Source organism: Dermochelys coriacea, chromosome 6 (assembly GCF_009764565.3).
Source record: "Dermochelys coriacea isolate rDerCor1 chromosome 6, rDerCor1.pri.v4, whole genome shotgun sequence".
In the NCBI taxonomy this organism is placed as follows: Eukaryota; Metazoa; Chordata; order Testudines; family Dermochelyidae; genus Dermochelys; species Dermochelys coriacea.
Genome location: NC_050073.1, coordinates 8,652,314 through 8,661,114, shown reverse-complemented (window position 1 = coordinate 8,661,114; position 8,801 = coordinate 8,652,314). Strand labels below are relative to the sequence as shown.

The 8,801-nt window shown below is 43.5% G+C and overlaps 1 pseudogene; it reads left to right on the top strand.

Moving 5' to 3' along the window:
* On the top strand, positions 1–899 carry LOC119856907 (annotated as a pseudogene).
* The last annotated feature ends 7,902 nt before the right edge of the window (positions 900–8,801 follow it).

Genomic DNA, 8,801 nt, shown 5'->3' with positions numbered 1-8,801 from the left:
ATGGAAATCTCACCACTTACAGAGTTTATTTTCCTGGGGCTACCAGATCATCCAGAGCTGCAGGTCCCACTCTTCACGGTTTTCCTAGTGATCTATCGTATCACCCTGATTGGGAATCTTGGGATGATAGTGTTAATCATGAGTGATCCCCAACTTCACACTCCCATGTACTTCTTCCTCATTAATTTGTCCCTGATTGATTTCTGGTACACCTCTGTCATCACCCCCAAGTTGCTGGTAGTTGTTTTAGCTGGGAACAAAGCCATTTCTTTCAATGGCTGTGCAACCCAATTCTTTGTCTTTAGCTCATTTGTGGGTATTGAGTGCCTCCTCCTGGCTGTGATGGCATACAAGAAGTACGTGGCTATCTGTAACCCACTTGTCTATACAGTCATCATGTCCCACAGAGTTTGTGTCCTGCTGGTGGCCAGTTCCTTTCTAGCTGGGCTTGTCAACTCAATCTGTATGTTTCAGTTACCCTTCTATGCCTCCAACATCAACCACTTTTTCTGTGACGTCCTCTGCTGAAGCACTCCTGTGCCAATACCGTCATTAATGAGATGGTGATCTTTGGCTTTACTGGCTTAATTGAAATCAGCTGCCTCCTCACTGTCCTTATCTCCTACCTGTACATCCTCTCTGAGAATCTGCTCCATCAAGGGCAGGCATGAAGTCTTCTCCATCTGTGCCTTGCACCTGACGGCTGTCACTGTCTTCTTTGGGACAACTCTCTTCATGTATCTGCGACCCAGCTCCAGTTCTTCCGTGGACAGAGACAAAGTGGTCTCTGTGTTCTACATGGTGGTGATCCCCATGCTGAACCCCCTGATCTACAGCCTAAGGAACAAGCAGTGAAGGACGCCCTGAAGAGAGGGTTTGGGAGGAAAATCTTTAGTTAGGGAAAGACTTTGAAGTGTGCTTCACCAAGGACTAAGGCATTGGGACTGACGCAAGTTAGTGATATGCTGTACTGGTAGACTGGATTGGTGGGTTCTATGGCTGAGGATAGTTTATCTATTTAGTGTCTGTATACATTAAATGGATATGCACTGCAGATGAGGTGATGTGTGCTGTAAAATATACGGTGCTGCTGGCAGATTATTCATTTCTCAATGTGTAGTGTTTGTGCGTGCACATGTATCTGGATTATAAATATGTTGTTGTGTTTGTGGATGCTGTGTTTATCTGGTTATCTACATTATTATGGGTGTGTGCATACATAAACCGTGAGCTAATCAGTGTGTGTCTCTGGCATGTTTGTGTCTATGGCAGTCTGCTCTGTGCGTGGAGTGCTTTGGTGGTGTTTGCATGTTTGTGTCTGTGGGTGTACATGTAAGATAAAGAAAGAAGGAGGCATTCCTTGGGACCCTAATTTACTCCAGGGTGTTTGCTACTTCCCACCACCCAACACAGATGTAATGAGGTAAAGTAGTTTCCGTATAAAATAAGTAAGAACTACTAATTATTCCTCAAGGAAGGTTTTTAATTATTCTCTACTATAATAACAGCATAAACAAAACAAAAAAAAAGGAAAAGCAAAGACCAGCACTGAATAAGAATTAATACAAAAGGCAGATTATATTGAAGACAAGCGCAAGTACATGTAATATTATGGACCATTTGCGAGTTCCTGAACAATGCCTCTACATATGCTGGTTCTGGCAGGTTATAATAAAAGCCCGGAAAACAAGAATAAGTAAAGCTCTTATTGACCAGTTTTATATTTCTGGTGACAAAATATTTTAAAGAAAAACACAATTATATGTATAAGGAATTAATGAACGACAGCATTACATGTATTTGCTTGGACTACTTGAAAGATAAGCATAAATACATGCAAAGCTATTAGGCATCAGCAACCTACTATTGGTTTTATGCTACAGTATCGATACAACTATTATCAATTTGGCTCGAGCAACCAAACTTCTTTACTCCGTAGACTTACCCTGCATTTGTCTGAAAATACGTTACCCTTCAGTTGGCCGCTTTCCGCACTGGCCAGGTACAGACAGTTGAGAAGTGCACGTCCACTCGGTTCAGGGGGTGTGGGTCAGGTTTTCTTTAAGACCGAAACGCACACACAGTCTTGTGGCTTTGCCCTTTTTATTTGATCTGACGGGCGTATTTCAGAACAGACCAACCAATCAGAGTGGGCCACATTGTTTATGTGAGGTTTCAGAGTAGCAGCCGTGTTAGTCTGTATTCGCAAAAAGAAAAGGAGTACTTGTGGCACCTTGGAGACTAACAAATTTGAGCATAAGCTTTCGTGAGCTACAGCTCACTTCATCGGATGCATTATGAGGTTGCCCTAGTTGTATAATTGATGCATATTTAATTTTTATATCCAATTGTTAGCTGTTCGTATAATATAGGCCTATTTATTTTCTGTAGCCAAATGGGTCTTCAATGTGGGTAATGTGGTTTTGATAAATACATAGGAGTCAGCATAAAATGTTATCTGTTTGCAGTGCGTCCTGACCACAAGCTTAAGCTTTATTTTTGTAAGGCTTGCATTTTGAAGTATACGGAGGTTTGAGGACTAACATTTGCAATACTTTTATTTCATTCAACCTTAAGACAGTTGTTCAATTTATTCACAAGTACATATTAAGATTACCGTGTGTGTTTATGGTGCGTTGTGCCTATTGCTGTATGATGCATGTAGTGAGCCTAACTAGGAATATAATTGTGTGCATAGGTGAATAAGTGTGTCTTTGTTGCTATGGGTCTATCTTAAACAGTGAATGGGATGTTAGCAAATGTGCGTTTGTGTACATGATTGCTTGTTTGAGTGTCTCTGGAGGAGTGTCTCTGGATATGCGTGTGTGTTTGGGGTGCATTTGTGCCTGTGCATGTATGTTTTGTGTGAGGAGTGTTGTGACAGCATGTGTTCTTGTGAATATGGGTGTGTCACTGAGTGCATTTGGGTATATGCAGGAGCTAAGGTGCATTTTTTACAGTATTGGTTTCTGAATGTGTATGTGCCGAGTTCTATCTTGGTTAAATGCTGTCTCCTTTTCCACTACAGCAGTATCAATCCCATTCCCTTTTCATGTTGCTGCAGTGGCATTAAGAACCCTAGTCTGAATGCTATTGTAGTATTCACTGTACCACAAACTGTCGTTTAATCAATAAACAAGGAGACCCAGAGGACAGATGAACATTCACTGCTGCTAATCATTCCTTAATGACAGCTCCCAAAATGCAATGCACCTTGGGAACCTTCAGCTGCCATTTCCAAAATCAGATAGATGATGGCATTTAAAAAAAAAAAAGTCTATTCTAATACTTAGAACTCATGCTCTGGAGACTTTAATGTGGATCAGGTTCTGTGGCCTGCATCAGGTCACACTACATGATCATGATGGTCCCTTCTGGCCTTAAAGTCTAGGAGTCTGTATCTGCAGAGCTAGGTTGCTATGAAAAAATCATTTGAATGGTGATATGAAGCAGACATTAAGACACATAGGGGCTGATCTGATGCTTACTGAAGTCAATGGAAAGACTCCTGTTAGATTCAGTGACCTTTGGTTGAAGCAAGTGAGGTGCAATTGCAGGGCATTCCTGATTATATAAAGGTCTTGGAGGAAATTTGAAACCTTCGATGGAAAGCAGAGTTCTGGTTAATCAAGAGAGGGTAACTCTTTGCGCTCAGCTTTAGGGAATGCCAACTAGCTATAAACTGTCTAGCTTTAAAGCATGGTTTTGCTCTAAAAATGGATCCTATTTATTTTACTTATACTGTGATGTCCCATGCTCCATGGCCTAGATTCACGAAGATACTTAGGTAAGGCTGAGTGTTACTATGCTTACGTTTTAGTCACTGAGAAAACCAGAGGAAGAGATGTTAGTTCACAAAGTCTGAATTTGGTGCTTAGGCTCCTAGACAATGAATGGGGAGACGCAGGTGCCGAAGACTGGGATTCACAAAAGCCAGCACAATTGGAGATGATCCTCAGGGAGACAGGTGCCTCAGACTAGCTCTGCTTGTGATCCGTGGTCAAGAACTGCTCTCCTGGAGACAGGAAGCTTAGCCACCTAAGATGCTTCTTTTGAGAATGAGTTAGGCAGGTGGTATTCCCTTATAGTTTTTTAACCCAGGAATTAGAGTACTCATCTGGGATGTGGGAAACCGAGGTTCAATTCCCTTATCTGCTTGATAGGAAGAAAGGACTTGAACAGGAGTCTCCTACTTCTCAGGAGTGATCTAACCACTGTGCAATGAGATGCTCTGATGTAGGGCTACCTCAGTTTCCACTGTTGAAGTTGTTCCACTTTGGCTAAATAAATGATTGGACCAGGAGAACTGGATCCTGGGTTTCCCATGTGGATACTCTAACCAGCAGGCTACAGAGTCTCTCTCTCTCTCTCTCTCTCTCTCTCTCACACCCCCCCCCCCAATGAATAGTTAAGTATTTAAAGCACAGTGGAACAAGCTCAGACTTTTCGGCTAGAATGGACCAGCATGACCTCCTGCACATCGCAGGCCAGAAAAACACTCCCCACCCACTCCTGTAATAGACCCATAACCTCTGGCTGAGTTACTGACCTCCTCAAATCATGATCTAAAGCAGTGGTCTCCAAACTTTTTAAGCACAAGATCACTTTTTGAATTTAAGTGCAACACAGGATCTACCCTACCCTTTCCCCGAGGATCCACCCCACTCACTTCATACCCCCTCCCTCTCTCGCTCACTTTCCCCTGCCCTCACTCACTTTCACCAGGCTGGGGCAGTGGTTGGGGTGTGGGAGGGTGTGTGGGCTCTGGGCTGGGGCCGAGAGGTTCAGATTGTGGAAGGGGGCTTCGGACTGAGCCTGGGCCTGGGGTTTGGGGTGAGGGTGAGCTCTGGGAGGGAGTTTGGGTGCAGACTGGGGGCTCTAGGCTGGGATAGGGAGTTGGAGTGTGGGAGAGGGTTCAAGGTGAAGGAGGCGGTATGGGGTGCTGGCCCCAGGAGGGAGCTCAGGGCTTGGGGTTGGGGTGTGGGAGGAGTGCAGGCTCCCGCCAGGCGGCATTTACCTCAGCCAGCTCCCCGGGTGGCAGCACAGCGGGGCTAAGGCAGGTTCCCTGCACCGTGTGGCCCCTGGGTGGAGCATGTGGCTCTGTGCCCTGCTCCTCCCTGCAGGCACTGCCCCCGCAGCTCCCATTGGCCGCAGTTTCCCACTCCCGGCCAATGGGAGCTGTGGGGATAGTGCTTTCAGGCAGGAGTGGTGCACGGAGACCCTCTGCCCCACCACGCAGGGATGTGCCGGTCGCTTCTGGAAGTAGCGCAGGGCCAGGGCAGGCAGGGAGCCTGCCTTAGCCCTACTGTGCCACTGGACTTTTATTGGCTGGAGATTCCGATCGACTGGCAGAGGCTCCATGATCAACCAGTCGATTGCAATCTACCAGTTGGTGACCACTGATCTAAAGACTTGAAATTACAAAGAATCTACCATTTATTCTACTTCAAACCAGCAAGCGATCCATTCACCTACCGCAGAGGAAGGCAAAAACAAAACAAACCCCATCTGACCCAGTCATTGCATCACAGAGACAGAGTGAGAATGACTCTGTAGTCTGCTAGCTTGCCTCCCCACGCCCAGAAAGTGGGGGTTCCAAGTCAAGTTAGCATGACAGCAAAATATTTATTTACCAAAAAAAAAAAATGGCCATGCATCAACTGCTGAAAGGGCAAAAATTCCCCACACTGCTGAGTGTCTGGTAGACAATGATTTAATCCATTTATTACTTCCTCATAACTTCATAACAAAGAAATTAGGCTATGGGATTACCCTAAAACGTTTGTCATTCAAGTATGTTCTCCACTTTTGCCACGGGGGGAAAATGGGTGGGAACCCACCTCCCCACCACACACACACTTTTTGAGTTTATCCAAGCCTGGATGAAGGCATAGGTATGATAGGAAGTAAAACAGCTGGATAAAGACAGTGGATATCAAGACGGCAAACTTTAGCAAACCCAGACAATTGGTAGGCAAAATTCCATAGGAAACTAGTCTAAGGGAAAAAGGAGTTTGGGAGCATTGACAGTTTTAAAAAGACACAATATCAAGGGCACAATAGCAAATTATCACAATTCATTGGAAAGATAGGAAGTATGGTAAGACACCTCGTCGGTTAAGCAGGAGATTTTCAGTGAGCTGAAACTCAAAAAAGACTCATACAAAGAGTGGAAACTAAGTCAAATTACATAGGATGAATATAAAAAAACCAACACAGGCAAGTAGGGACAAAATATCTCTACATCTTAGATTTTAAAGTTCTGTTAAAACTTGGATGGAGGGCAGAGTCCCAGAAGGTGGAGACCACCACATGGTTGGAGCAACAGTCAACAGGAAGAAGCAAGTGTGCAATGCCCTATTTGCCCATTAGGTGGAACATGCCGTGAGTGATCTCCTTCATACCCGTCCTCCCCAGCTTTCATGATTTCCTCTTGCAGCGGCTCCTAAAAGCCCAAGAATTCTAAGAAACTCTACTTAAGTGGCTGGAGTTTACATTAGCATCAACCCTAAGTAAATGAACAGGAGTGACATCATGTAATAATTATCCTTTATATGGACAGACTATATATGTAGTATAAAAATAAGACTCTGCAAACTGGACTCAGAAAATTTGGGTCCAATACCTGGCTCTGCTCAAGGTACCTGTGTGATCTTGGACAAGTCACTGAAGGTAACATTTTTAAAAGCACCTCATTAGCTTAGGACCCTAAGATACATTTTTGAAAGTGAACATTAATAGACTTAGGTACCAAAGTTCCTAAATCACTTTTGGAAATAGGACTTAGCTTCCCAAGCCACTTTTGAAAAGTTTACCATTAATTTGTGCTTTAATTCCCCAACAGTAAATAAAGATAGTGTTCTCTTTTCTTTTGTCCATCTTGTCTGTTTAGATCGCTCTTCCACCTGAGCCATTCTTTTGTCCTGTTTTTGTACATCAGCCAGCACAAAGGGGCCTCTTAGCAGTACCGTATTGCAAATAAACAGTAATAATAACAAAACATGCATAGTTAATGCTCCAATTTATTGGGTCCTTAATGAGAGAGAAAGGGCTGCTGTGCATTCGACACACTGAGAATACCTGGGTCTTGCTCTCTATTTCATCAAATCCAGATAATGCTGTAAAATTAATTACCCAGTGTCCTTATGAAATTGGGTGGCGCATGAGTTTAAGGCTGAGGCTTAATCCATATATGACCAATATGGTATTGTTAGGGTGGGAGACGAAACCTTTCCTTGTCATAAATAGAGAAAATAGTAGCATAAAATCCCTCCTTGGTAGCTGTACTGAATTGCTTTACCTGTAAAAAGTTAAATAGTTCAATAACCTAGATGGCACCTGACCAGAAGGACCAATGAGGAAAGAAGATACTTTCAAATCTGGGGTAGGGGAAGGTTTTGTTTGTTCCCTCTCTGGACAGAGGGAGATACCAAGCAAATACAACATCTCTTGAAAACATACCCGGAATGATGCATCTAAAATTACAGAAATTGTAAGTAAGGCAAGGAAATGTGTTATCGTTTGTTTTGACTTGTGAATGTTCCATGCTACAATGGTAGTTTTACTCCTGCTTTTGTAACTGTGAAGCTGAGTCCAGAGGGAGTCCTCTGTGTTTTAAATCTTTTCATTACCCTGTAAAGTTACCTTCCATCCTGATTTTGCAGGTGTGATTCTTTTATATTTTTCTTTACAATAAAGTTCTTCTTTTAAGAGCCTGTTTGATTTTAGTGTCGTAAAGATAAAGGTTCTAGTCTGTACTCACAGTGCTAAGGCAATTAGTTGGTATATTATTCTCAAGCTTCCCCAGGAAAGGGGGTGAATATTGGGGGATTATTTTGGGGGGTTAGGGATTCCAAGTGACCATTCCCTGACTTTTTTTTGTGTAAATCACTTTGTGGTGGCAGCAATACTATCCAAGGACTAATTTGTGCCTTGGGGAAATTTTTAACCTAAGCTGGTTAAAAACTTAAGTTTAGGGGGGTCTTTCATGTGGGTCCCCACATCTGTACCCCAGAGTTCAGAGTGGAAGGGAACCCTGACACTGTTCCACTGCAGACCTTCATGCCATTATCTATTTTACTTTTAAACAGTGCATGGGACCAACTAAAAACCTCAAACTAGTAGAAATAATCCCACAGAGTAACAGGATCTCTCGACTACAACTGGTTCTTCTCATTCAGTTGTAGTCAAGGTGTCCTGTTAACCCGGGCAATTACGTCCATTAGTTTGAAATTTTAAGGGCAAGTATGGTCATCTAATCTGCTCTTCTGCAGGAGTCAGGACATAGAATGTAACCTAGTGGTTCTGGTTTCAAGATCAATAACTTGCAGTTCAACTGGAATTTAACTACTAAACACACCCCATCTTGTTTTAAAACTCTGTGGGATGAGGTATGAAACAGATTGACAGAGCCAGAAGAGTACCCAGAAGTCACCTACTACAGGACAGGCCCAATAAAGAAAATAACAGAACGCCACTAGCCATCACCCCCCAACTAAAGCCTCTCCAACGCATCATCAGGAATCTACAACCTATCCTGAAGGATGACCCATCACTCTCACAGATCTTGGGAGACAGGCCAGTCCTTGCTTACAGACAGCCCCCCCCCCAACCTGAAGCAAATACTCACCAGCAACCACACACCAAAACCACTAACCAAGGAACTTATCCTTGCAACAAAGCCCGTTGCCAACTCTGTCCACATATCTATTCAGGGGACACCATCATAGGACCTAATCACATCAGCAACGCTATCAGAGGCTCGTTCACCTGCGCATCTACCAAAGTGATATATGCCATCA